The sequence below is a fragment of the Phocoena sinus genome, chromosome 11 (genome assembly GCF_008692025.1).
Source record: "Phocoena sinus isolate mPhoSin1 chromosome 11, mPhoSin1.pri, whole genome shotgun sequence".
Lineage (NCBI taxonomy): Eukaryota > Metazoa > Chordata > Mammalia > Artiodactyla > Phocoenidae > Phocoena > Phocoena sinus.
The window spans coordinates 4,566,127-4,592,532 of NC_045773.1; the positions used below are offsets into that span (position 1 = coordinate 4,566,127).

A 26,406-nucleotide genomic window follows, 5' to 3' on the forward strand; every position below is an offset into this window, starting at 1 on the left:
GTTGATCGGGGCCCAGGTCTGCTCCCTGGGAATGGCTCTATTTGGCTCTTGGCCTCTGAGTCATCCTTGTTTTACTTAAGAAATGGTTCATGTTTGCCTGATTCCTGTCTTTAGGCAGTTGAAAGTCATAGAGGCTACATTTTGTTTTATAATGTTTCTGTTCCTTTCTTTTTTTTTTTTTTTTTTTTTTGCGGTATGCGGGCCTCTCACTGTTGTGGCCTCTCCCGTTGCGGAGCACAGGCTCCAGACGCGGAGGCTCAGCAGCCGTGGCCCACGAGCCCAGCTGCTCCGTGGCATGTGGGATCTTCCCGGACCGGGGCACGAACCCGCGTCCCCTGCATCGGCAGGCGGACTCTCAACCACTGCGCCACCAGGGAAGCCCCTGTTCCTTTCTTAAAAATTTATTTTTTTTACCTTTTGACACCCTTCACCCATAAAAGTACATATAATGTGTGTATATATGTATATGTACCTTATATGTTTATTTTTTAAATAAATTTATTTATTTATTTTTGGCTGCGTTGGGTTTTTTTGTTGCTGAGTGGGGGCTGCTCTTCGTTGCAGTGCGAGGGCTTCTCATTGTGCTGGCTTGTCTTAGCTGTGGAGCACAGGCTCTAGGTGCGCAGGCTTCAGTAGTAGTTGTGGCTCGCGGGCTCTAGAGCACAGTCTCAGTAGCTGTGGCGGACAGGCTTAGTCGCTCCGCCGCATATGCGATCTTCCCTGACCAGGGCTCGAACCCGTGTCCCCTGCAATGGCAGGCGGATTCTTAACCACTGCGCCACCAGGGAAGTCCCTGTATTTTTACTTTACATATACACACACATACAATTGGCCCTCCATGTGCACATGTTCTGCATCTGCAGATTCAACCATCCACAAGCCGAAAATCTTTGGAAAAAAAATTCCAGAATTTCCAAAAAGCAAACTTGAATTTGCTGCACTCCAACCATTTTTTTTTCCTGCAAAAAGCTTTATTGTTTCCATTTGCTCTGCGGTGCGGGAGAGGGCTCCAGGCTGGTTAAAAAGCTGCCTAGTGGCGGCAGGCAGAAGCCCTGGCACCAGGGGTTTGTCAGAGGGGTCGTCAAAGTCCGCTGGGCTCCAGAGGCTTCTAGCCGTAGTGGAGGGTGATCCTTTCAAAGAGATACTCGTCCAGCCCAACCTGGGAGCCGGCCAGCCTGCGGAGGTTAGTCAGGTGGTCGCCCTTCTTCCTGATGAGTTTCACCTCCTCATCCAGGAAGTGGCTCTCCAGGAACTCACAGAGATGGGGGGGGTCAGAACTCAGAGAATGCAGATCCAAGAGGGCTCGGTTCAGCTTCTTCTCCAGGACTGTGGCGACTTCCACAGCGTTTCAGGTTTTACCCCACTCGTCTTGGGAGGCTTCTGTGTGTCCCGGAAGCGTGTGCGGCAGCCACGCCGGTTTTGCATCTGCAAGAGACCCTCTGCAGCCTCGCGTTTCTCCTGCACCAACTTGCCCAAGAAGTGGTCCACGCCCTCCAGAGCCACGTGGTCTCGGTGGAACTAGAAGCCCAGAGAGAGCTGGATGTGGGAGGCGCGCAGGCGCGTGTTGACCGGGTGGTTGATTGTGGCCTCCACCGCACGGAAATAATCCTGAGGAATGTGGGAGCTCCGCTGATCCTCAATACGGAGAGAAACTCCGAATATGGTGTTGGTTTGTCCCTGAAGCCGAGGCTGGCTGAGAGGTTGGTGCCTAAGGTTGTGGCTGGGAAAAAAGTTGGAGGGTGGTTGGAGGCTGGAAGAAGGGGCGTCCCTGGTGGTGTTCTGTCCAAACACTGTAGAAGCTAGAGACAGATTCTCGGGACAGCCGGTGCACTGCCCCTCCAACAAGCATTTACACAGCATTTACGTTGTATTTACAACTACTTATATAGCATTTACATTTTATTAGGTATCATAAGTAATCCAGAGAGGATTTAAAGTATACGGGAAGATGTGCCTAGGTTATATACAAATAGTAGGCCATCGCGTATATAAGGGACTTGAGTATCTGTGGATTTTGGTATCCACAGGGGTCCTAGAATGAATCCCCCATGGATACTTAGGTACAACTATATACATATAATGTCTCTGTTCCCCTCAGTCCAAATTAGTAAAATGAAAGCTTTTGTGCATTTCCTGTGTATCAAATGACCTACTCCATTAGACAAAAGCCACACTTAACATTTCTTTCTGAGACAGACCCTTTGGACCACATGCAAGCGCTGAGGGATACGCCTTCAGAGGTTCTTAGAAGCCTGTTGTCTAGCTGAGAGGCTCTACCTATGCCGTACCCTGAAATGCATCTGAGTTCTCAAGAAAGTCTGTTGTATCTGCATCCTTCATCTGATCTTGACCCGGAGGCCACATTTCACGGGAAGCACCCTGTATTTGATCTTTGCCACCAGGTTCCTTCCCTCCCCCAGGTTCTTATTTCCTTTGAGAATCTTTACTGGGCTATAGATGTTGGGAATGAGAAACGGTCTCATTTTCCAACCTAACAAGCTTGAGGCAAGGAGCGTTTCCTATAGATTCCTCTGTGATACGGAACAGCTCTTTCTTTAGCTCATCCTCCATCCGTCCCTCAGCTAAAACGAACCAGTTTGATTCTTTCAACATTCTGCCTTGAATCTCCTCAGCCAAAACAAGGCTATGAACTGTACTTTCTGTTTTCCACGTTATTACAGGGAACAGTTTTACTACATTTTTCTGTCAGTACGTAAGTCGCGTCCCCTTTGGTCAGGCTCCCGTAACAATTTCTCACATTCTTCCACATTCCAGTAACAATCTCTTCAAGGCCCCCTAGCCTCTGCCCATTGCCCTGTTCCTAAGCCAGTGTCCCATGTTTTCAGTGCTGTTTATTGGAGCCCCCCCTTGGATAGCAATTCCTGTATGGGCTGTCTATGGCTGAATAGCAATCACTCCAAAGTCTAAAACAGCAACAGTTCATGATCTCCCAGTTCTGTGGACGGACCGGCTCAGCTCCACATCATGTTGGCTGGGGCGGTGATCCTCCGGACCCTCCTGCAGGACGGCTCACTCACATGGCTGCACCTTGGTGGGGACAGCTCGGAAGCTGGGCTCAGCTGGGGCCCTAGGACACTGGGCCTCTCTTCTGTCACTCCTTGGCTTTTTTTTTTTTTCTGCGGTACGCGGGCCTCTCACTGCTGTGGCTCCTCCCGTTGCGGAGCACAGGCTCCGGACGTGCAGGCTCAGCGGCCATGGCTCACGGGCCCAGCCGCTCCGCGGCATGTGGGACCTTCCCCGACCGGGGCACAAACCCGTGTCCCCTGCATCGACAGGCGGACTTTCAACCACTGCGCCACCAGGGAAGCCCCCTCCTTGGCTTTTCGTGTGATCTCTCCTGGTGGTCTCTTCAACAGGGCAGACAACCCGGACAAGTTTCATAAACTGTCCTGGCTGTGCCCACTCATCTGCCCCTGTTCCTGCCAGAAGGCTGCGATTCTGCATCCTTCTGACAGAGCAGCTGTCTTGTATGAGCCACCGTTTATTGACCACTTGGGATTCGTCTGTTCTCTCCTGGGCTGAGCCCTGTGCTCGGGACTTGCCATGTATTTTTTCTCTTAACGCTCAAGGCCGTCCCTGTTAGAGATTGCTTCCTCATTTCATGAAGCTGAGAAATGTTGAGTGACTTGCCCAAGGTCATGGGACTAGACGGGGGCAGAGCTGGACTGGAATCCAGGTCCACCTGTCTCCACAGTCTGTGCCCTCTTCAGTCCACTGTGCAGACATCCAGGGTCAGTCAGTGAACCCCAGAACAAGGCCACCATTGGCTGAGGAGCTTCTGGACTTTTTAGGTATGACGTACGTACACATGGTGAAGTTCACGAAGCACATGGATCTTCCATGTATAACCCAGTGATCCTTACAGATGTGCAGCCCCAATCCACAAATACCCAGATCAAGATGTATAACACCTGCAGCTCCCTAACCAGCTCCCTCGTGCCTCTTCCCAGTCTATGCTCCTCTGACTTCTATCGTCATCCATTAGTTCTGCATATTCTTGAACTTCATAGGAATGAAATCATAGCGGATGGGCTCTTTTGTCTGGCTTCTTAATGCTCAACATCATATCAGTGAGATTCATTTTTGTCTGGCAGGTAGCAGTAAGTAGTCCCTTTGTCGTGCTCTGTGGTATCCATTGTATGAATACAGCACAGTTTATTTATCTGTTCTCCTCGGCATGGATATTCGGGTTGCATCCAGTTTGGGGCTATTATGAACAAAGCTGCTAGGAACATTCTTGTACGTGTCCTTGGATGGACTTAAGTACTCGTTTGTCTTGGGAATGTATGCAGGAGTAGAACTGCTATATGATATGGTAGGTGTAAGTTTAGCCTTACTAGAAACTTCCAGTTTTCAACAGTGTCTGCTCCATTTTGCTTTCCCACCAGCTATGGATGAGAACTCCTGTTAGCAGATTGAGAGAGAATTCACATACCCTAAAATCCTCTCTTTTAAAGTGTATAATTCGGTAGTTTTAGGATACTCACAGTTGTACAACCATCACACTGATTCCAGAACATTTCATCACCCCCAAAAAAGCCCCATGTTCATTAGCAATCTCTCCCATTCCTCCCTTCTCCCCTCCCCACCCCAGCCCCTGGCAACCACTAATCTACTCTTTTGTCTCTATTTGCCTATTCTGGACATTTATGTAAATGGAACCTTACAGTCTGTGGCCTTCTGTGTCAGGCTTCTCTCACTTAGCACAATGTTTTCAAGGTTCATCCATGTTGTGGCATGTATCAATACTTTTTATTGCCAAATAATATTCTATTATACAGTGATACCACATTTTATCCATTCATCAGTTGATGGATATTTGACTTGTTTCTACCTTTTGGCTATTATAAACAATGCTGCTATGAACATTCTCTTGGGTAGGCACCAAGGAGTGGGATTGCTGGGTCTACCTGGGTTTTATAAGATTCAGGGGAAAGACTCCATGGTGAAGGAATTTCCAGCGTGAAAATAGTCCACCTGTACAGGTGGGCCTCATCTTCTACTCTGCAGCAGACCATTCTCAGAATCTCTTCATGATCAATGGCAAAGTTAAAATCTAGGTATCTTGGAGGTAGTGTGTAGAACATCCTCCCGGGGTTATAAAAGAAGACAGACCTGAAGTCACAGTTCACCATTTCCTAGTTGTGTGAACTTGGGTGAGATACTTCTCTCACCCTCAGTGTTCTTATCTGCATAATGGACACAAATAACTCCTAGTTCACAGGTAGCTCGGCTTCTGGCACTTGGGTGCTAACCAGCATGAGAGGCATGGACCCAGTAAGGGCGAGTCCCTTCCCCCTTTTCCTTCCTTCAGTCAGTTCTTCATGTTCCTGAAAAATGTGCTACTCAGAGCAAAAAAATAACTTTAGGCAGGAACAGTGGCTCTAGACCCTGTGCATTCAAAGCACACGGGGAGTCTTTTTTAACGTATCAGTGGCCAGACCTACCCGCAGAGGTTCTGATTTAATTCATCTGGGTTAGTGAGCAGGCATTTGTTTTTTTCAGATCTCCCCAGGTGATTCTAAGGTGCATCCAGGGCTGAGAACTACTATACGAAAGGAATTACCTGTGTTTGAGAGGCTGGGAATAGGGATATGGTGACCAGCCATCCCAGTTTGCCAAGAACTGCCCCAGTTTTAACGCTGAAAATCCTGCATCCCAAGAAACTCCCTCAGTCCTGGGTAAGCTACCGTTAAAGAAATGATGCACAAATGCTGATTTGTGGTACTTATGTTTAGGATTTTCTTTCAACTCTCAGGTTTGATGCCAAAGTACTTTTGAACTTAGGGAATAAAGAGCAGAAAGCTGCCAACTGTACCCCAGCACAGAATTTGAAATGCACAGGAGACAGAGGACTTGGGGGGGAAGGGGTTAGTTAGGGCAGCACCTCTCAGACATTGGTGTGCGTGAGACTCCTGCAGTGTCCTGTAAAAATGCAGCTTCTGACCGGCAGATCTGGGGTGGGCCCGATACTATCTGTTTCTAACAAGCTCCCAGGTGATTCCGATGTGGCTGGTCCAGGGACCATGCATGGAGGAGCGAGAGTCTAGAGAGATGTAACTTCTCTCTTACAACGAACATAATCTTGAGGGAATTCCTTCTTCTTTCAGACCTTTGGATCTATCAGCTATAAAATGGGGATAGTAATACCCACATCACAGGAAACCCCCAGGAGGTTTCACAATAATTTAGAAGTGTGTTGTTGGGAAGAGTCAGCATGCCTGGCGTGCAGCGGGGGCTGACTGGATACAAGTCCTCTTTGCATCCTCATCTCCACCCAGCTTTAGCCTCTCGTGCTTGCAGGGCTCTGATTAGTTTCTTAACAGTTAGCAGAGTCCTTCTTGGAAAGTGGGCACCTCAAGAACGGTTGCTGACGTGTTCAGAGAGATGCTGAGTAGAGGCAGATGACTGCAAGCCAGCGCCAGCGTGTGCGGCCAGCTAAACCTTTAATCTAACCATTTGTATGCCCTGTGGAGAAAACCTCATTTCATTTAGAGATGATGTTGGAGTCAACGGTTTTTATATCAAGGCAAAAAAAAAATTAAGAGAAAAAATGCTACAGGGAGAAATTTTTTTCTTTTTTCCTTTTTTTTAATTGAGCTGGTACTGTGGGCAATACCATTCCCCCATTTTTAAAAAAATTAATTAATTTATTTTTGGCTGCGTGGGGTCTTTGTTGCTGCGCGTGGGATTTCTCCAGTTGCGGTGAGCGGGGCTACTCTTCGTTGCGGTGCACGGGCTCTAGGCGCGCGGGCTTCAGTAGTTGTGGCTCACAGGCTCAGTAGTTGTGGCTCATGGGCTCTAGAGCACAGTAGCTGTGGCGCACGGGCTTCGTTGCTTCGCGGCATGTGGGATCTTCCTGGACCAGGGCTCAAACCCGTGTCCCCTGCATTGGCAGGCGGATTCTTAACCACTGCACCACCTGGGAAGTCCCCAAATTTCTTTTCTTAATTACTGTTGTCAGAAAGCTGATGTTGGAGGAACTGTTAGAGAAGGAAAGGACGAGACTCATAAATAGCCCTAGAAACACAGGCTGTGGCATCAGAAGTTCCTGGGTTTGAATCCTGGCTCTATAAGACACTGTGATGCAGGACCTTGGGTAAATTGCTATCCCTCCCTGACCTTCAGTTACGTCATCTGTGAAATGGAGATGAGGATCCCTGCCTAGTTAGCTGGTGCCGCTTCCCTCCAAACACAGGTGTCTGTTACTCATCGCGCCTCTCACTGTCAGCTGCTGGGTGTCAGGGTTCCTCTGGGGAGCCAGCACCATTGAAGCAGAAGGCCCATGGGAGCGAGGCTGCAGGCTGGCAGCCTGGGGCCAAAGGGCTCTGCAGGTTCTTCTTTGTGTTGTTCAATTTGAGGCAACATTAAACCTTAAGGGACTTTTAATAAAATCCTGGAGTTATAGCTCTTTCAGAAAATGCATTGGATCTTAAAACACTGCAGCCCCTTCCAGCCACAATTTTGCACTCTGCCGATTGCCACAAGCCTTACCCCTTGGAGTACTGACAGCTGCTGACCTCCCCATGCCTGCTGGGTCCCTGAGGACCTTTGCTTTTGCACCTCCTTGCCTTCCCTCTACAATCTGAGGTGCTTCATGGTGTCAAGCTCTTCTGGAGTCCTTAGGGTGTGCCAGACACTGCCTCGAGCACTTTTAACAGGTTTATCCTCCTGCCCCGCCTATGAGGTAGATGTTATTTTTAGCCTCCATTCCATGAGTGAGGAAACAGGCACAGAGATGCTAGATGAATTACCCAAGGTCACACACCTGGGAAGTGGCAATGCTAGGGGCGCCTGGCTCCTGAGTGTGTGGGCTGTTAGCCACTACACACACTACCTCTACCAGAGATGCTGAGGGCTTGCTTCTATCTGTTTTTCTCAAACTATTGTTTGTTTTTCTGATAATGTAACAGATACGTGCTCATAAAAAAATAAACAGGAACATTTAAAGAAACAAGTAAAAAATGTCTCAAACTTTCACTCCCTGCCCCTCCGCAGAAGTAGCATTTTGGCGTCATGTTAGCAGATGGTCACAAATACGTGTTATACAAAATGGGATAATATCATCTGCATGTAATAAAAAGCTACAATGATGAGAGAATTATGTAGAGCTCACAGCACTGGGAGCCATTCAGCTGGGTTCAGGTCTCCCAGCCTGTCCTCTGACTGTGTGACCCTGGGCAGCTCAGCGAAATTTCCGTTTTCCCTTCTGCAAAACGGAACCTCACAGAACAGGCCTAAAAATTCAGTGAGATAATAGGGGAGAAATGCTTAGCATGGTTCTTGGCAGCCAGTGAGTGCTCCCTAAAAATTCAGTTGTGATTAGGATTATTCATGGCTGATGGATGCTCCTTAGGTCGTGAGCCACAGGCCACAGACGAGCCACACTCCGGCCACGGAGAGAAGCAAAGGGTGAAGGCTGCACACAGTCTGAGGGTTGAGGGGAGGCAACCAGCATGAAAGCAAGGCCTGTGGTCATGACCTGGAGGCCCAGGAGCAGTGTAGAAAGTGAGGTGCGTGGGGGCCAGGATATGGATTGTGTACTGGGGTGAGGGGTGAAGGCTGGAGAGGCCGCTGGACTGGCCCTGTGATGGGGAGGACCCTCTTCTGTGGACTGAGTGCACTGGGTCCCCGGGTCTGGATAATAACCGAAGCGCGGAAAGTCGCCCCGCAGTCTCCTCCCTCCAAGTAAATAGGTGTTGCTATTCTAAGCAGGCCTGTGATAAAAATATACATGCTATGCTTTGGAAGGGTTTTTTTTTGTTTGTTTTTTTGTTTTTTTAAGCCGTGAAAATAACAGGGCAGTAGGCTGACTATTTTAGGTTGGGGCCTTTGGCTGGCTTTCAAAGTCACAGCCCAAATGAGATCTATTTACGAAACAGGTCGCACTGCACACTTCGCACGCGTTGATCGGCCGGTAGAACAAGCGCGGCTGGAGGCATCTAAGAGACTCTGGGGCCCACACCCGAGCAGCAGAGTTGGAGGAAATCGCTGGCACTGTTTATGCCAGACTGTAACAGCGAGCCCAGCGACTCTCTTTTGGCCTCTGAGCCCTTCCCAACATGCCTCGCCCCACCCCTCCCCCACATGCCTTCCCCCCCCCCCCTCCCCCTCCCCTCCCCCCAACCCGCAAGTTCTCAGGGGGCGGAGCCAGCAGTCTGCCTCTCTCTCCACTTGGAGTATGGGGAATGCTCCCCACTTTCTCTGTAAATCAGCGGGGTAGGCGGCAGCGTCGGAGCCAGGGAGGAGCCTGCTATCCTGTTGGGGCCTGCCATCTGGAACTGGGCTGAAATTTTCCACTCTCAGTGGACCAAAGGGTGCCTCTGGACACTCTGTAGGGGATGGCCTGAGATGGAGTAGAAATAACCTGAGCAAACTTACATCTGAATCTTGGCCGGGGCCCTTGCAGCTGTGTGACCCTGGAAAGGTAACTTTACCTCTGTGATCCCTTGTTTTCTTATTAGTGAGATGGAGATAGTAAAGCAAATCTTACAGGACTATAGGGAAGATTAAAAAAGATAATGTATTTAAAAGTATCTAGCATATATAGAGTGGCCACCAAATCTGGAAACACATAGGAATTTTCAGAATAAGTGGTTTATTGATTATACATAATAAAATTCTCTATATTTACAGACTTTAGGGTCACCCCATGGTGATAATAATTGCTAACACTTACATGGTACTTACCATGTGCCAGACACTGTTCTAGATGCTTTACATATATCAACTCATAAATTCTTCAAAACAACCCTATGAAGTAGGCATTACATCATCCCCATTTTATAGATGAGGAAACCGAGGCTCAAAGTTAAACCACTTACTCAGGGTCATACAGCTAAAAAATGGCAGAACCAAGAATCAGACCCAGGCAGTTAACCATTACACTTTAGTTAACCATTGCTAGAGTTGCTTTTTCAAGTACCACTGATGTCTTGACACTCAGCTAATGCTAATAGGTAAAAATAATGACAAGGACAATTATGATAATCATAGAGTCCCAACACTGCAAAGAATCTTAAGAGGTCACCCAGAGACTGTGATCTTAACCTTCTGCTTTTCTCAGTCAAGAATACACTGAATATGTTTGGGAGGTAATTAGCAAATGCTTTTTTTTTTTTTTTTTTTGCGGTACGCAAGCCTCTCACTGTTGTGGCCTCTCCCGCTGCAGAGCACAGGCTCCGGACGCGCAGGCTTATGGGCCTAGCCGCTCTGCGGCAGGTGGGATCCTCCCGGACCGGGGCACGAACCCGTGTCCCCTGCATCGGCAGGCAGACTCTCAACCACTGCGCCACCAGGGAAGCCCCAGCAAATGTTTTTTGACTTTGCCCAAGCTGATAGGTGAGAAGTGGTCTCTCAGTGTAGTTTCTCTTATTTGGTCTTTTCTTACTGATTTTTGGAGCTCTCTTTATTAAAGAAACCAATCCTTTGTCTGTGAATTGAGTTGCAAATATTGTTTCCCAGCCATTTGATCTTTGATTTTGCTGAAGGTATTTATTACTGTGCTGAAAGTTGACTTTTACGTGGTTCAGTGTCAACTTTTCCTTTTACAGCTTCTGGCATTTGTCTAATGCCTAGAAATGCCTTCCCTGCCCTGAAAAAGCATTTTATTTCACATGTTTTCCTCTAGAATGCCTCTAGTTTCATTTGTTACATTTAAATCTTTCAGTCATTTGGGGTTTATTTCAGTGTAATTTAAGGTAAATTACAAGGTAGAGGTCAAAATCCGCCCCCCTCTTTTTTCCAGATGGTAGTAGGAAAACATCACTTTTCTTCTATATGTCTGGCACTTCCACATTTATCATGGGATAATTTCTGTCCAGTTCTCCTTGGGTCCAATTTTAATAGGAAAATTTGTCTTTAATTTGGCGTAGTTTCTAGGGCTGCCATAACAAAGTAGCACAAACTGGGAGGTTTAAAACAACAGAAATTTATTCTCTCACAGTTCTAGAGGCCAGAAGTGTGAAATCAAGGTGTCAGCAGGGCCGTGCTCCCTCTGAGACTCTGGGTAGCATCCTTCCTTGCCCTTCTCTTAGCTTCTGGTGGTGGTCGGCAGTCGTTGGCTTGTAGCTGCATCACCCCAGTCTCTGCTCTTGTTGTCACATGGCCTTCTCTCTGTATGTCTCTGTCTTCTCTTCTTCTCAGGATACCAGTCATATTGGGGTAGTGCCCACCCTACTCCAGTATAACCTCGTCTCAGCTTGATTATGTCTACAAAGACTCTATTGCCAAATAAAGCCACGTTCGCAGGTTCTGGAAGGTCAGGGCCTCAACATCTCTTTTGGAGGGATACAGTTCAATCCATAACATTTGATTCCTCAAGAGTATCTAACTCCCAAATGGGGCAGCTTAAAATTTAAAGAACAAATTATAAAGAGAAACATCAAAATACAGATGAAACACTTCCGTGGCTTACAAACCTCCAAAAATACCACAGCAATAACAACAAAAATCACTAAAAATAAATGAAACATCTTCAAATAAAAAGACTTATTTTTTATTTATTTATTTTGGCCTCACCATACCGCTTGCAGCATCTTAGTTCCCTGACCAGGGATTGAACCCAGGCCCCGGCAGTGAAAGCACTGAGTCCTAACCACTGGACCGCCAGGGAATTCCCATCAGCTTCAAAATAAAAAGCAAAGAAAAGACTAGGAACAAATGTTTGCAGTCAGTATATACGAACTTAATTTCTTTATTGTAAAAAATAATTCACACATATTGATAAGAAAAAAAGTGCCAGTACCCCAATAGTCAAAGGTCACGAACAAGCAAGTCAGAAAACAGGGAATGTAGATGTGGGGAAATATTCACCTGCCAATTAATGGAAGATATACAACTTAACACAATGATACAATACTTTTCTTTTTCTAATACCTAAAAAGGGGGAAAAAAAATCTTAGTCTGGCAAAGAAATGGTGAAACTGGCAATCTCACATGCCACCAGTGGCAGGACCCTTTTGGAAAAGAAGTTGGCAATACAGATCAAGGGTCATATAAATGTTTCTTCCAGTTGGCCCAGTATAATTCTACTTCTAGGACTCTATTCTAGAGAAATCATCTGAAGTATGGAAAAAGCTATTTGAAAAGGTAGAGGGAATTTCCTGGCAGTCCAGTGGTTTGGACCCAGTGCTTTCACAAGCTGCTTGGCTTGGCCCCCCCCAAAAAAAAAAAAGTAGAGAAAAGGGATATTTATTGGATCCCTGCTAAATGTCAAGCTCTTTGCAAGCTTATCTCATTAAATTCTCTCCATAACCTCCCGAGGTCAGCATTCTTAGCGCCGTTTACTGGCAAGGAAACCAAGGTTCTGTGAGGTTAGGCCTTGTCTAAGGTCACACAGGCTGTAAGTGACAGGGTGGGGCTTCCATGTGAGGTGATCCAGTTCTAAAGGCCCTGGGCTCGCGGCTCCCATGGCTGCTTGGGAAGCAGAGCGCCCTAGTTGCTGCTTAAAGCCAGCTCCCACCCATCTGCTAAATGTGGGAGGTGGGAGAGGGGCTTGCACTGCAGGGTCTCTAAGATTTCTAAGTGCTAAGCTTTTGTGAATCTATTTATTGCTGTAAGTAAACCTCAGGAAGGATAAATACAGAAATGAGTAAGAATTGTACAAAAAATATTAGACACCCTTCGTCTCCCTCTTCAGCTTCGGGACTTTCATCCAAGATTAATCTTTGTTTTGGATTTTCATCGTGGGTATGTTGGTGTTTTCTTTTTTTTTTTTCCGGTACGCGGGCCTCTCACTGTTGTGGCCTCTCCCGTCACGGAGCACAGGCTCCGGACGCGCAGGCTCCGGACGCGCAGGCTCAGCTGCCCCGCGGCATGTGGGATCTTCCCGGACCGGGGCACGAACCCGTGTCCCCTGCATTGGCAGGCGAACTCTCAACCACTGCGCCACCAGGGAAGCCCTGGTGTTTTCTTAATTAAGATTAGCTACTTGCTATGTTTGAGTACCTATTTATTCATTGAACAAATATAGTGTAATGATTAAAAATGCAGGTTCTACATATGCGAGTTCCTTATAGTAGTATTGTGAATTTTCTCTTTGTTTGAAATTATATCAAAATAAATAGTTATCTTCTTAAAAATAGAGGAGGGTAGGGTTGGACTGCTTGGATTCTGCCCAGAGCTCACCCGCTGTTAGCAGCATGTCCCTGCCTAAGTTCCCTTGCGTGTGAAACAAGATGATACTGGCACACATCTCAGATTCATAGGATTTGCTGCCATATGCCTTACGGCATTATGCCTGAGACATAGTTAGCTCTCAATCACTGTCAGCTATTCCTGTTGCTGTTAATTTCCTTTCTATGTTGACCGACTTGCTTTGGAGTTGTTTGCCTTCCGAAATGGTTTCTGAAGAAAAGCATTGACTTTCCTGATAGAGCAAATGTGGACTGGACACCAACATTACGAGGAGTGGTCCGAGGAGAAAGATAAAACCGAAGTTGCCCAGAACCATAATGAGGAAATGAGCTATGAGAAAACAATATTTAGAATTTGAAGTGTGCAAACCATATTTGAGGCTGAGAAAAGGGCTGCACACACAGGCCTGATTTCTACGAATCTGGTGTCAGAAGCTTCTAGTTAAGGTTGACCTCTGGTACCATCTCTAAGTCTTTCCCTTTCGGAGAGGTAGGTGAAGGGGTACAGGTGGAAGCTGAATACCAGAGGATCCCAATAAAAAAGGCCCCTCAGTTCCCACCTACTCAAAGTTAGGAGGCCAATGCCTACTTAAAAAAAAGGACACAGACAGTGCTAATAATGTAATAATAACAATAATTCCCAAGTTCTCACAACATGCTGGACCTAGTCTGGTGAAGATGGCCAGTTAGGCTCTCCAGTATCAAACCGTAAATCCGCAAGAGCCTCGGAGGTTGGCCAGGTGAAGCAGGCTGTCTGAGAGCACAGAGCTGCTGAGGGCCAAAAGATGCTGGGTGGCTTCTCCCTCGGTGGTCCTTCAGTTCACAGACCCTCTCCCTCTGGAAGTGTGTGCATAGCCTCCAGTGATTTCCATGTTCTAGGAGATTTCTTTTCAGAAAAAGAAAGAGAAATGACCTTAACCGACTGTCAATATTGCCAGAGAAGAAATCAACAGGTAATCACGTGAGCATCTATTAGGACTCTATTACAAGTAATGGGAAAACTAACTCAGTGGTTTTAGGTTCAGAAAAAGGGAATATCATGCTGCATGGAACTGAAAAGCTCAGGTCTGGTTGGTTTCAGTGCTCAGCAGAGGTCAGCAGGCTCCTGCAGGACTCCAGGCTCAGCTCTGTAAAGGTGTAAAGGTAGCCGAGACATCCCCAGCCTTCCCTTGCCTCAGGGTTCAAATCCAGGGGAAAAACTCAGAAGATGTATATGGGAGCTTCCTCAAAAATCCTGAGCTTCACTTTGATAGGATCCAGTTGGGTCGTATGTCCATCCCTGAACCAATCACAGTGGCCAGGCTGAGTCAAGTGCTCTGGGAAAGGCCAAGCCCCGTACACACCATCATGTTTGAGTTGCTTGCATGTGGCTGTATTTCATTTGTTCCTCCCCCTCCCCCAACTGCACAGTAAGCCCCTTGAGGGCATGGACCACTCTGGGCATCTCTACATCTCCAGTGGCTAGCTCAGCATGTGGCCCCCAGCATGCTCAGTAAACGTTCATTGAAATAAACGGCGCTGTAGGTAATGGAGAGTGAACTGGAGAACTGAGATGATTGTCCACATGATTTATGCAAAACAAAGCAACACAAGCACATCTGTGGTCCTGATCATCTGGCTTTCATTCTCCCTGTAGAATCAGCCAAGCCAAGCCAGTGAAGAAATTGTACCCATTTTAGACTCTGGATAATGGTGACAGTGAAACAACCTGAAATTAAAGTTTTAGTCATCCAGTACGTCTTGTTCCTTTAGATTTGCCTCAAAGCAGGAGCCACAGTTTCTCTTCTGTCTTAGTGAATAGTGAAATTGCTGAATATTAAGCACCAACTGTGTGCTCAGTGCTACACGCTGGGGGATCAGGGTAGTAGAATATTACAAAAATAAATAATTAGATCCTTGTTCTGGAGATTGAGAGAGACCCGAGACACTTGCATTTTTTGAAGCTCCCGTTATTTATAGTTTTAAATGTAGAAATGCCAAAGCAGATATTAAAAAATGGCAATGATGTGTTTTAAACGCTCATATTTAACAAACTGCTTTGTTGAATGTAATGAATACGATGCTTTTAAATCAAAATCCCGTCACAAGCATAATGCAAACTAATGATGCTCTTCACAAGATAACCACAAGTTATTTTAAAACTTAAATCATAGTTGTAGCTGATTGTACTTTTCAAAGAAGGCTGCAACAATATCTCCCATCGCATGTGAGTTTCTGTAACCTTGTCAGTCCCCCTTCAAGAGATGGAGTCTGTGTTCCCTGCTGTTGAATCTGGGAAGGCTTGTGAATACTTCAGCCAGTGCAGTACGCCATACGTGATCCTGGGTGACCAGGTCATAAAAGATGGTGCAGCTTCTGCATCGATTGCTGGTGCTCTGAGCTGCCAGGTAGGAATTCCGACTACCCTCAGGCTGCCATGCTGGAAAGGCCAGGAGGTGCTCAGGCAGACTGTCCTGGCCAACATCCACCGCCCCCCTCCCTCCCCGACACACACACACACACACACACACACACACACACACATCCACACACACACACACGCCTTCCAGACATCCCCATGGACGTACCAGACATAGGAGTAAGGAAACCATCTTGGAAGTGGACCCTCCAGCCCCAGCTGGTCCAGCCCTCAGCCATCCAGATCACCTCTAGCCACTGGAGTCCTTCCTCCTGAGGTCCCAGAAATTGTGAGACAAGCCATCCCTGCTAGGCCCTGTCTGCATTCCTACGCCACAGAATCTGTGAGCATAACAAAGCAGACCACGTTTACACCCCTAAGTTCACAGTGGCTTGTTACACAGTGGGGCGACTGGAATGATAAGGCTCCAGGTTAAACCTGCAGGATGCACTGGCGATTTTTAAGACCCCTCCAGGGCCATATAACCCTGCTGGCCTCTCTCCAGGGTCACCTACATAATTTCTGGGGCCCAGTGCAAAGTGAAAGTGTGGGGCTCTCGTTCATGAAGCAGGAAAAGTTGCCATTAAAGGTACTAAAATGTAGAACTTTTTCCTTTCTCTAGACCTGTCTTGGCGTTCTGTATCTGCTATTAAACACCGGGCTCCCTGAGGTGTGGGGATGCTCACAGCGTGAGTGCAGACCCCAAGAGGGGCCCACGTGGGCCTCCTGGCTGCAGGAGTCCATTCCGGGGCTGGAGGACAAGGATGGCAAAGGTCGCTGGGTGGGGTTGGAGACCTGGAGGCTGGTCAGGAGGGAAGTGCCAGAAAGGAAGGGAAGCAGGCGTCCAAGAACCCCTGGGAGGCAGGAGACATGACTATGTGCGAGCGGCGGCTCCATAGCCCTGGGTGCAGGCTCCATTGTCCCATCAGATTCACTTACCAAAACACAAATTCAGAGATGAAATTATCAAGAATTTCAAGATTAAAAAAAGAAACGAATTTCACGATAGAGACCACAGAGCATTAAACCCCAAGTGCTGGGCCTTCTGAGTTCAAGGGGCCTTGTGTGACTTCCCCAATCTCATGCCCATGCCACCCACCCTGCCCCTCATGAACACAAGATAAGATGCTTTAATAAGGATGTCAGCCTCGCCCAAGCCCTGTGAGGTGGGCCTTTATTATCCCTGTGCACAGATAAGAAAACCTCTCAGAAAGGTGTATCGGCTTGTTTGCCTGGCCCAGAGGCACCCAGCTAAAAGGATAAGGAGATGGAAATTCAGTGTCTGGTTCCAAACCTCAGGCCTTTTCTGCCAGTTGAAGCAGTGAGAGCCTGAGAAAAGGCAGCCCGATGAAGTGTGGGGCTGAAGCAGGAAATGCACAAAAATGCAGAGAAAGGACAGAACACTGAAGGTTGCAGGTGCCAGAGGCGGCTCTGTGGAGACGGGGCCCTGGAGCTGGGATGGAGAGTGGGGAAGAGCGTTTCCAGCAGAGGGAATAGCACGAGCTGCTTTGCCACGTGCTCTGGTTTCCACAGGCCTGAGAGGAGAATGGTGGCCGGTCCTGTGACAGGAGACGTCAGGCAGAGGCAGAATTTCAACAGGAAGGGGATGACGCCCTTTACCAAACGTCATAAAGGGCACTGAGGCCTGGGCTTGGGAAAGCCTTCTGGAGGGCGCGCTCAGTGACGAGGAGACTGGGGCTTTGTGGAGGGACGGGTGAGAAAATTGAGCCTGAGTCTAGACCATTTTTGGATAAATTTGACCCTAAAAGGGGAGAAAGAATTACGGTGGTAACTGGAAGGGGGAAAGGGACATTTGAAAGTACGGGTGTTTTCCTTTTCCAAGACCTGGCAGACTTGTCCGTTGAGGGCAGAAAGCAGGAAGTCAGGAAGAGGTGTGGGAGAGGGGATGAGGGGCAGTGCTCCCTGATCACCCACTGTGTGCCAGGGTACCTACTGCGTGCCACATTCCCATTTACTTTCTTCCCAATAACCCTTAAAGGCAAGTGTTTTTACTCCTACATCACCTGAGGGAGGTGGTGGGAGAGGCCCTTGGAGGCTGTGCGACGGCCATGCTCAAAAGGCAGGTGGACCCCCCAGCAGACACTGTAGGTGTGGTTGTGTAGTCAGGGCCCCTTTTATCTCCAGGCCCTGTAGCTGAGGAGCTAGAGTAGAAAAGTATGTGGTCCTGGGAAGTGTGGAGAAGCTGGTCAGGCATCCAGGGGCCCAGGCATCCCAGAGGGCACTGCCTCAGGCCTAGCCCTGGAGTCCTGGGTGATTGGTGTCCTGGTGAGGGTCACGCTAAGTTTGTGGGTGAGGGGCCTGTTTTGTTTTTTTTTTTTTTGCGGTACGCAGGCCTCATCGCTGTGGCCTCTCCCGCTGCGGAGCACAGGCTCCGGACGCGCAGGCTCAGCGGCCATGGCTCACGGGCCCAGCCGCTCCACGGCATGTGGGATCCTCCCAGACCGGGGCACGAACCCGTGTCCCCTGCATCGGTAGGCGGACTCCCAACCACTGCGCCACCAGGGAAGCCCCCAGGCTTGTTTATTTTTAATTAAATTTTTGAGTGGGTAACGTGCTCACATGGTTCAACGATTTGCAACTATAAAATGTTTAAGAAAAAAGATAAGAAAACTAAACAAGTAAAAATAAGATATACAAAAGAGGGGCTTCCCTGGTGGCGCAGTGGTTAAGAATCCACCTGCCAATGCAGGGGACACGGGTTCGAGCCCTGATCAGGGAAGATCCCACATGCCGCGGAGCAACTAAGCCCATGCTCCACAACTACTGAGCCTGTGCTCTAGAGCCCACGAGCCACAACTTCTGAGCCCACGTGCCACAACTACTGAAGCCCGTGCGCCTAGATCCCATGATCTGCAACAAGAGAAGCCACCACAATGAGAAGCCCACGCACCGCAATGAAGAGTAGCCCCCGCTCGCTGCAGCTAGAGAAAGCCCGCGCACAGCAACGAAGACCCAACACAACCCAAAATGAATAAAATAAAATAAATTAAAAAAAAAGATATACAAAAGAAACCAAAGATTAAATTAAAAAGAAAAAACAAAAAAGTAACAAAGAAAGAAAAAGAAAGAAATAAAAATTATAAAAAGTTAGGCAGTGAAAACAATTTTTTCCACTCTGGTACTTCATCTACTGGGATCCCACCCTCCCCCTAGCCTGTGATCACCAGTGGTAGTATTTTGTGTGTCCTTCCCAGTTAATTTAAGCCTTTACCAGCAAATGTTTTCCTTTTCACAAAAAGTGGCATACAGTTCATGCTGTTTTATTTTATTTTATTTATTTTTTTTGTGTGTGGTATGCGGGCCTCTCACTGTTGCGGCCTCTCCCATTGCGGAGCACAGGCTCCGGATGCGCAGGCTCAGCGGCCATGGCTCACGGGCGCAGCCGCTCCGCGGCATGTGGGATCTTCCTGGACCGGGGCATGAACCCTTGTCCCCTGCATTGGCAGGCAGACTCTCAACCACTGCGTCACCAGGGAAGCCCTGTTCATGCTGTTTTGTCCCTTGGTTCTTTTTCTTTCATTCAACAGAATTTCTTGGACATCTTTCCATATACACATCATTTCACACATTTACAAGTCCCTCTGTAGGATAAATTCCCGGAAGGAGAATTTCTGGGGGAAAAGGTTTACGCATTTGTGATTCTGATATTGCCAGATTGACTTACGTAGAGATTGTTGCAGTTTATAAGCCCCAAGTAATCTCCGAGGGCGTCCAGGCCTTAATTGTTGCTGGTTTCCAAGATGACTGCACTAGGCTTTCCTGCACGTGACTCCACAGCGTGTATTGTGGTTGACCCCCCCGAGGAGGCAGCTCCTTACCTCCCCATTACAGACTGCCCTGTTATGGCCTGAGGGAGGTTGACTGTGGCCAGACATCCTTTGCCCTCCAGGTCTCCCCTTCACCATTCTCTCTGGGCACCCGAGGGCTGCTTGCGGTTTCCCAAACGTAAGTCACACCTCTACACTTTGGCCCACATCGTTCCCACCTCCTGCCCTGTCCACCCTCCATTCTCAGTCTGGAAAACTCTGACTCTTCCTTTAAGACTCAGCTTCAAGGTTGCCTCTGCAGAGGCCTCCCTGACCCTCCCAGGCAGAACCGGTCATTGCCCCCTTCCCCTGGGTGCCCTCCCACAGAACGCAGGCAGCTCCTCGCCGTTCGAGCACATTTGGACCAGCCGGTGGGGTAACTAACTGTCTGTTTACATGGCTCTGTCTCTCCAGCACCCAGCCCAGGCTGGGCCCACACGTCCAACTCATCTGTGACTAAAATTAAACTCGCTGGAGAGGTAGGATGGCATGGAAAGGGCACAGGCGTGGGAGTCAGGCTGCTGTGACTCCATCCTCTGTCCAGTCCCCACTGCGCCAGCCCCAGCTCCCCCTCCTTGGCTGTGTTCTGACCACACTGGCCTACACTCCTTTCCCACTCATGGCCCTTCACGTGCTATTCCAGCTGCTTAGAATGCCCTTCTCCCGACTCTTTCTCACCTCCAGTGCCCAGCTTAACTATCACCTCCTCCTGAGAAAGGCCTTCCTTGGCCCCTGAGTCTAAAGGCACACTGCCCCCCATTCCTTTGTTCTCTGGTCATTCCCTTCACGGATTTACTACAATCCTGAGTCTCACTTTGATGTGTTGGTTTACCTGTTCGCTGCTTGTCTGCCCCGCTGTGACCCTAAAGTCCTTGAGGGCAGAGACTGTGGCTTATTCGCTGCCATGGGCCCAGAGCTAACATGGGGCCTGGCACATACTAGACACAACAGAAATCTTCAGCGACTGGATGAGGAATGAACAGAGGAACGGGTCCTGACCCCCACTCCACCACTTCCCAGCTTTGTCTGTAGATTAAGTACCCTCTCTGAGGGGCTCCTCATTTGAAGATCAGGCCTTTTAAGTTGTGATGTGTATTGAAGATTGTGAAAGATGCCTGATCACATGAAGAGGCTCCATAAATGGTAGCTGTTATTTGTGAAGTTTTTCTTTCTTCTGAAAAATGCACCCTTTTTGGCCAGGTTTGGAGACCTTATTGCCCATCTTTTCTGTACTGAGGTGTAACAAATGTATAGAAAACTACATACAGCCATTTCTACATACATATGTATATCTACACACTCATGCAACCACCTCCCAAATTAAGAAGTAGAACATTCCAACACCCAGGAAAGTTTCCAGGTTAGCCTACCCTCATCCCCTTCCCCCACCAATGGACCCCTCCCATTCTTTCCCTCTTCTCTTTGACCTGAGCTCATGGCATGTCCATTCTTCAAGCCGTTTCTGACTCATTCCTTTCCCCACTTCCGTTCGTCTTCTGAGACCTTTCCTAGGAATTCTAGCTCTCCTGACTTCTCCTACCACCAAACCGGAGGTCTGCAAAGTAGGGGACATGCAACCTAGTGGAGTGCAAGATGGCCCAGCAGTTCCACTCCTATGTATATGCCTGAAAAAAACTGAAAACAGGTACTCAAACAAGTACATGTACATGCATGCTCACAGCAGCACTATGCACAAGAGCTGAAAGATAGAAACAGCCCAAATGTCCATTGACGGATAATGGATAAACAAACTGTGGTATATACTTACATACTCAGCCATAAAAAGGAATGAAGTACTGCTATGTGCAGCCACGGGGATTAACTTTGAAAACATTATGCTAAGTGAAAGAAACCAGAGCAAAAGGTCACATATTATATGATTCCATTTATATGAAATATCCAGAACAGAGAAATCCATAGTGATAGAACACATAGTGGTGGTGGTCAGGGGCTTGGTGGGGATGGGAGGGGGAGAAACTGCTTAAAGGGTAAGGGGCTTTACTTTGGAGTGATGGAAATATATTGGAAGTAGAGGTGGTGGTTGGATAACATTGTGAATGTACTAAATGCTACTGAGTTGTTTACTTTAAAATGGCTGATTCCGGGACTTCCCTGGTGGTCCAGCGGTTAAGCCTCCGCCTTCCAGTGCTGGGGACACAGGTTCCATCCCTGCTTGGGGAACTAAGCTCCCACATGCTGCAGGGCAACTAAGCCTGTGTGCCACAACTACTGAGCCCACATGCCACAACTACTGAGCCTGAGCGCCACAACGAAAGATTCCACATGTTGCAATGAAGATCTTGCATGCTGCAACTAAGACACGATGCAGCCAAATAAAATAAAATTTAAAAAAATGGCTAATTTCATGTTATGTGTACTTCACCTCAATAAATTATTTTTGAAAAAATGAAGTAGCCACTCTTACTGGTGAGCTGGGAAGTTTGAATGAGGCACAGACTCCAACTTTCTAAGCTGTGAAGTACTGGGCAAATACCAGCTGGGGGTGGCTGAAGAAAGGAATGGCCTAGGGGTCGGCAAGTGTGGTTTGCTGCTCTGCCCTAAGCAGTAATGATAGGATGATAAGAGTTAACTATGATAATTACAGCTAACACTTCTATAATGTTTAATGTGAACCAGGCACTGTTCCAAGTGCTTTACATCTTAAACTCACTAAATCCTTACAACCCTTAATAGGTGAGTGCTATGCTTTTTCATTACAGATGAGGAACTGAGGTTTAAATGACTTATCCAAGTCACAGATGAGGAAGGGGCAGAGTCCAAATTTGAACCTTGGCAGTCAGCCTCAACCCCCAGGCTCTGTGCTAAGTGCTTTTCATGTTTTATCTCACTTAATCCTGTGAGACAGGCTGGGAAATGTGATCTGGGACCTGGGACCCTTTGCTGCAGTGCTTACACCTGGACAAAATACAAAGAAACTATAAGGGACTAAAAATAACTGCGTGCATGCAGTTGGGGCAAATTATAGAGAACAAGATACAAACGACCAAAAACCCAACTGCCGCTTCTGAGGTGTCGGGAGCAAAAGCAGGGTACTTCGCATGCCCCCTGCACACAGCACCACGAGTGGGGTGGGCAGACCACCTAAGCACCCCATCCAGCCTGACCCTGGACCCACCCCTACCCTCATCCCTTATAAGGAAACACCTCACCACCCACCTGGGGAGTGAGCTTGTTTTCACTCCCCCTTGCTGCAGCAGGGGACCCAATAAAGCCTTGCTTGAATTTCTTGTCTGGCCTCTGATCAATTTCTATTGATTAAGGAGGCCAAGAACCCTGGCAGGTAACATCATTATTCCTAATTAAAAAAAAAAAAATCCCTTCATGGTCCCTACATGTTCAATGCCTTCCAGTCTTTCCCCTGCATTTATGTATATTTATGTGTATTTACATATTTATATATTATTTTATTATGTATTTATATATTTATGTATTTATATACAGGTCCACATACTCCTGTCATTATCTCCTCTTCATCTTCATTTCCCTCTATTTATTTTTTTTAATATTTATTTATTTGGCTGTGTCAGGTCTTAGTTGCCACACGTGGGAATTTTCCTTGCGGCACGTGGGATCTTTCGTTGCGGCGCAGGCTTCTCTCTAGTTGTGGCATGCAGGCTTAGTTACCCCGTCGCATGTGGGATCTAGCTCCCCGACCAGGGATGGAACCTGCGTCCCCTGCACTGGAAGGTGAATTCTTAACCACTGGACCACCAGGGAAGTCCCTTCATTTCCCTTTATACTGTACATATTACTACCTGAATTTATTATTTATGCTTTCTTTGGGTTTCCCATCTCTGCAAAACAGAGCTTTTGATTACTGTTGACTTCCCAATACCCAGAGCAATGTGTGGTACACAATAGGCTTGCAATAAAAATTTAAATGAATGACTTGTACATGGTATTGGGTAGCTTTGTGTGCCTGTGTTTCAATGAATAAAATCATTCTGTATCTGTTCTACTTTTTAAAATTTAATGTCCTGGATTAAAAAAAAATCAGTACATAGATCTAGCTCATTCTTTTTTTTTTTTTTTTTTTTTTTTATGCGTTACGCGGGCCTCTCACCGCTGTGGCCTCTCCCGTTGCGGAGGACAGGCTCCGGACACGCAGGCTCAGCGGCCATGGCTCACGGGCCCAGCCGCTCCGCGGCACGTGGGATCCTCCCAGACCGGGGCACGAACCCGTGTCCCCTGCATCGGCAGGCGGACTCCCAACCACTGCGCCACCAGGGAAGCCCTAGCTCATTCTTTTTAACAGATGGATATCCTGTACTGTGTAGCTAGCACACTTTATTTAACCTGTTTCCTATTTAATTAATCCACATTTTTTCCAGTGTTATCTCTAACACAAACAACATGGTAATAAACATCTTAGCAGGTGCCTTTTTGTGCGTATGTGTACCTATTTCTCTAGCATGGGTGCCTAGAAGTGGACTTGCTGGGAGGAATACTATATACACTAAAATTTCCATAGATAACGCCAAATTGCCCTCCCGATATCCATTCCTGCCAGCGTTGGACGAAGGTACACAGCAGGTTTTCCACACATCTTGCACCAGACTGGATATTATCAGTCTTTTAAACTTTTTGCCAGTCTGACGGGGGAAAAGGAACCCTCAATTTACAGGTGAGGAAACTGAGACTCAGAAAAGTTTAGGGACTTTCCCGCATGATGGGTTGCGATTTGCCACTTGTGTACGATTCCAGGGAGGACGGGCCAAAGGTGGACACGGTCCTCTATGCTATGCGTCCTCTGGCACGTCTGGTTATCTCTGGGCCTCGCGATGCCGGCAAGCTGGCCTTCCTCCCCCCGCCAATTCTCAGGCTCCTTCGGGTCAGCCAAACCCTGGCCCTTCCCGATTGCCAGCCCGGGGCCAGGGAGGACCCGCCCTACTGCCTTCACGGCTCCGAAATGGCGACCAGCTAGATGGCAAGGCCACGCCCCCTGGGAGGCGGGGCCCGAGTTCAGGCCAGAGCGATGGATACCCGAGCCAAATTTGAAGTCCGCCGCCAGGCGAGCTCGCGCAGAAGCAGAGAGCTGGTGGCGTTGCAGGTCGGGAGGAGGCGCACCGAGTGGAGGGCTCGCTTGCCGGGGCCGCCCGAAAGCGTCTTCAGTGCGGGCACTGGGGCCGCCATCTTAGATGGCGGGAGTAAGACGAGAAAGAGCGTGAGAAGCGAAGGCTTCCCTACCGCTCTTCTTGGGCCCCGAAGAGGGCCAGCTGGCCGGGCTTTGGGGTGTGTGCCCTGAGGTGCGGAGTGCGAGAGCGACGATGCGAGGGCTGCCCGGGGCCCCGTCCCCTGGGCTGGGGACGCGCCGAATGTGACCGCCTCCCGCTCCCTCGCCCGCCGCGGGGAGGAGGAGCGGACCAGACGCCACTGCCGGACGACTGGACACAGAGGCGGCCGGGCTCCCTCAGGTAGGCTGCAGGGCCGGGCCCGGGATGCCGGGGGAGCCGGGCGGCGGCGGGGCTGAGGGGGCCGGGTTCCCCGGAGGCCCGGCCAAGGCGGCGCTGACGGAGCGGCCCCGCGGCTGCCGGGCGGAGGGCCCGGGCCAGGCCGCTGTCACCCCGGGTGGCGCTGGGCGGGCGGGGGCCCTGGGGCCCGGTGTCATGGCCGGCGAGCCGAGTTCCCACATCCCCACTCAGGTTTCCTAGTGTTTTGGGGAAACGTGCCGGCACTACCCCTGTACCCGGTGTACATTCCTTATATTTTGGCCACGAGAAAAACCGCCCAGAGCTGTCTCGGATCTGTGTTGTCACTCAGATGGGCTAATGTTTTTTTGGCCACGGAGTTGGGGACCGGGGCTTGCATCTTCTCTCAAGTGACACCCTTTTCCGGAAGATGAGAGCAGTCAGGGACGGGAGGAGGAAATAGGTCGATGCCCCACCACAAAGGCATAGGGGCCTCCCCTTGGGTCTCAGGACTCTGCGGGTACCTAATGAGACGTTTGCGGTGCTTATACTGACGATTGGCCCCGGGATGCCTTTGGAATGAAGATACAGGGCTCTTGTGTGTGAAGTGAGAGCTTCCAGGACGCCTCAGTTCTGCAGCTGCAGAGGCTCTGCAGAGCTAGTCGATGCCCAGAGAGAGGAGTTTGGACATCAGGAGAGGCGAGGCGGCTCTGTTCATTCATTGTTCTCTTTCAAGGGCTCTGGGTGTGCCCCCCTGGTATTCATTCTCTGGCGGGAAGAATGATAGGGTCTCCTGTGTCTCCTCGAGATGTGGCCGGGTTCTAGAGGATCACCCAGTCTAAGTAGGGAATGGATTCAGCGCACGTTCATCATTTCTGCCTGATTCGTCCTCTCCGGGCTGGAGGGAGTCTGCCCTCTGTTAGCTCCCGAGGCATGAACACTGTGCGCTGTGATTAGGATGGATTTACCAAGTGTCTTGGGAATTTGGAACAACTGGTTTTGCCTGGGGGAGTTGAGGAAGCTTGTAGACTGGAGGGGACTTTTGTGCTGAGGTTTGGGCTGATGAGTAAGTGCTCATCAGGTGAGGAGGAGGGGGGGGAGCATGCTAAGTTGGAACAGCTGGTACAGAGGCACGGAGACGTGCAGGAGTTTGGGGAGCAGCAAGCAGTCTGGGGTGCAGGAAGGAAGTGGTGGGAGATTAGGGTCTGAAACAAAAGTTGGCTAGCTTGGGAAGGATCTTTGTTGAAGATAGTGAACTAGTTGATTTAATTGGGATTATTTTAAACGAGTGTTGCTAATTCTCTTTTCTTGCTGATAACTTTATTTCCTCCTTCTGTTGATGTTAAAGCTGATAGTAATTGCACAGATTGACTTTGTTAAACCCAGTTAAGAACATTTTGATACGGGCTTTATGTCAAATGTTTTGTACTTGCATTGTGGTGAACGAACGGAACTCATATTCCTAGGGATTCTTGGAAACGTTTCTTCTAAAGTTACACTTGCTAACAAAAATGTTGATTTTATAAATGTAGTACACTCTACTAATACTACATTTTCAGTGGCTGTTGACAATGTAAACCATGCTCCCCACTCAT

General features: G+C 48.5%; 1 protein-coding gene and 1 pseudogene across 2 annotated transcripts in view; one reads left to right on the forward strand and one right to left on the reverse strand.

Annotated features, from left to right (window-relative positions):
• Window positions 1–1,108: 1,108 nt before the first annotated feature.
• LOC116761766 lies at window positions 1,109–24,536 on the reverse strand (annotated as a pseudogene).
• Window positions 24,427–26,406, forward strand: part of RAF1 (Raf-1 proto-oncogene, serine/threonine kinase) — a 73,661-nt gene continuing 71,681 nt past the window's right edge. Inside the window, exon 1 of one of the 2 annotated variants that reach the window (XM_032647599.1) lies at window positions 24,427–24,817. The gene's annotated coding sequence lies outside the window, so the exon portion shown is untranslated. The remainder of the gene's footprint in view (window positions 24,818–26,406) is intronic. The other variant, XM_032647598.1, reaches the window with a different exon arrangement.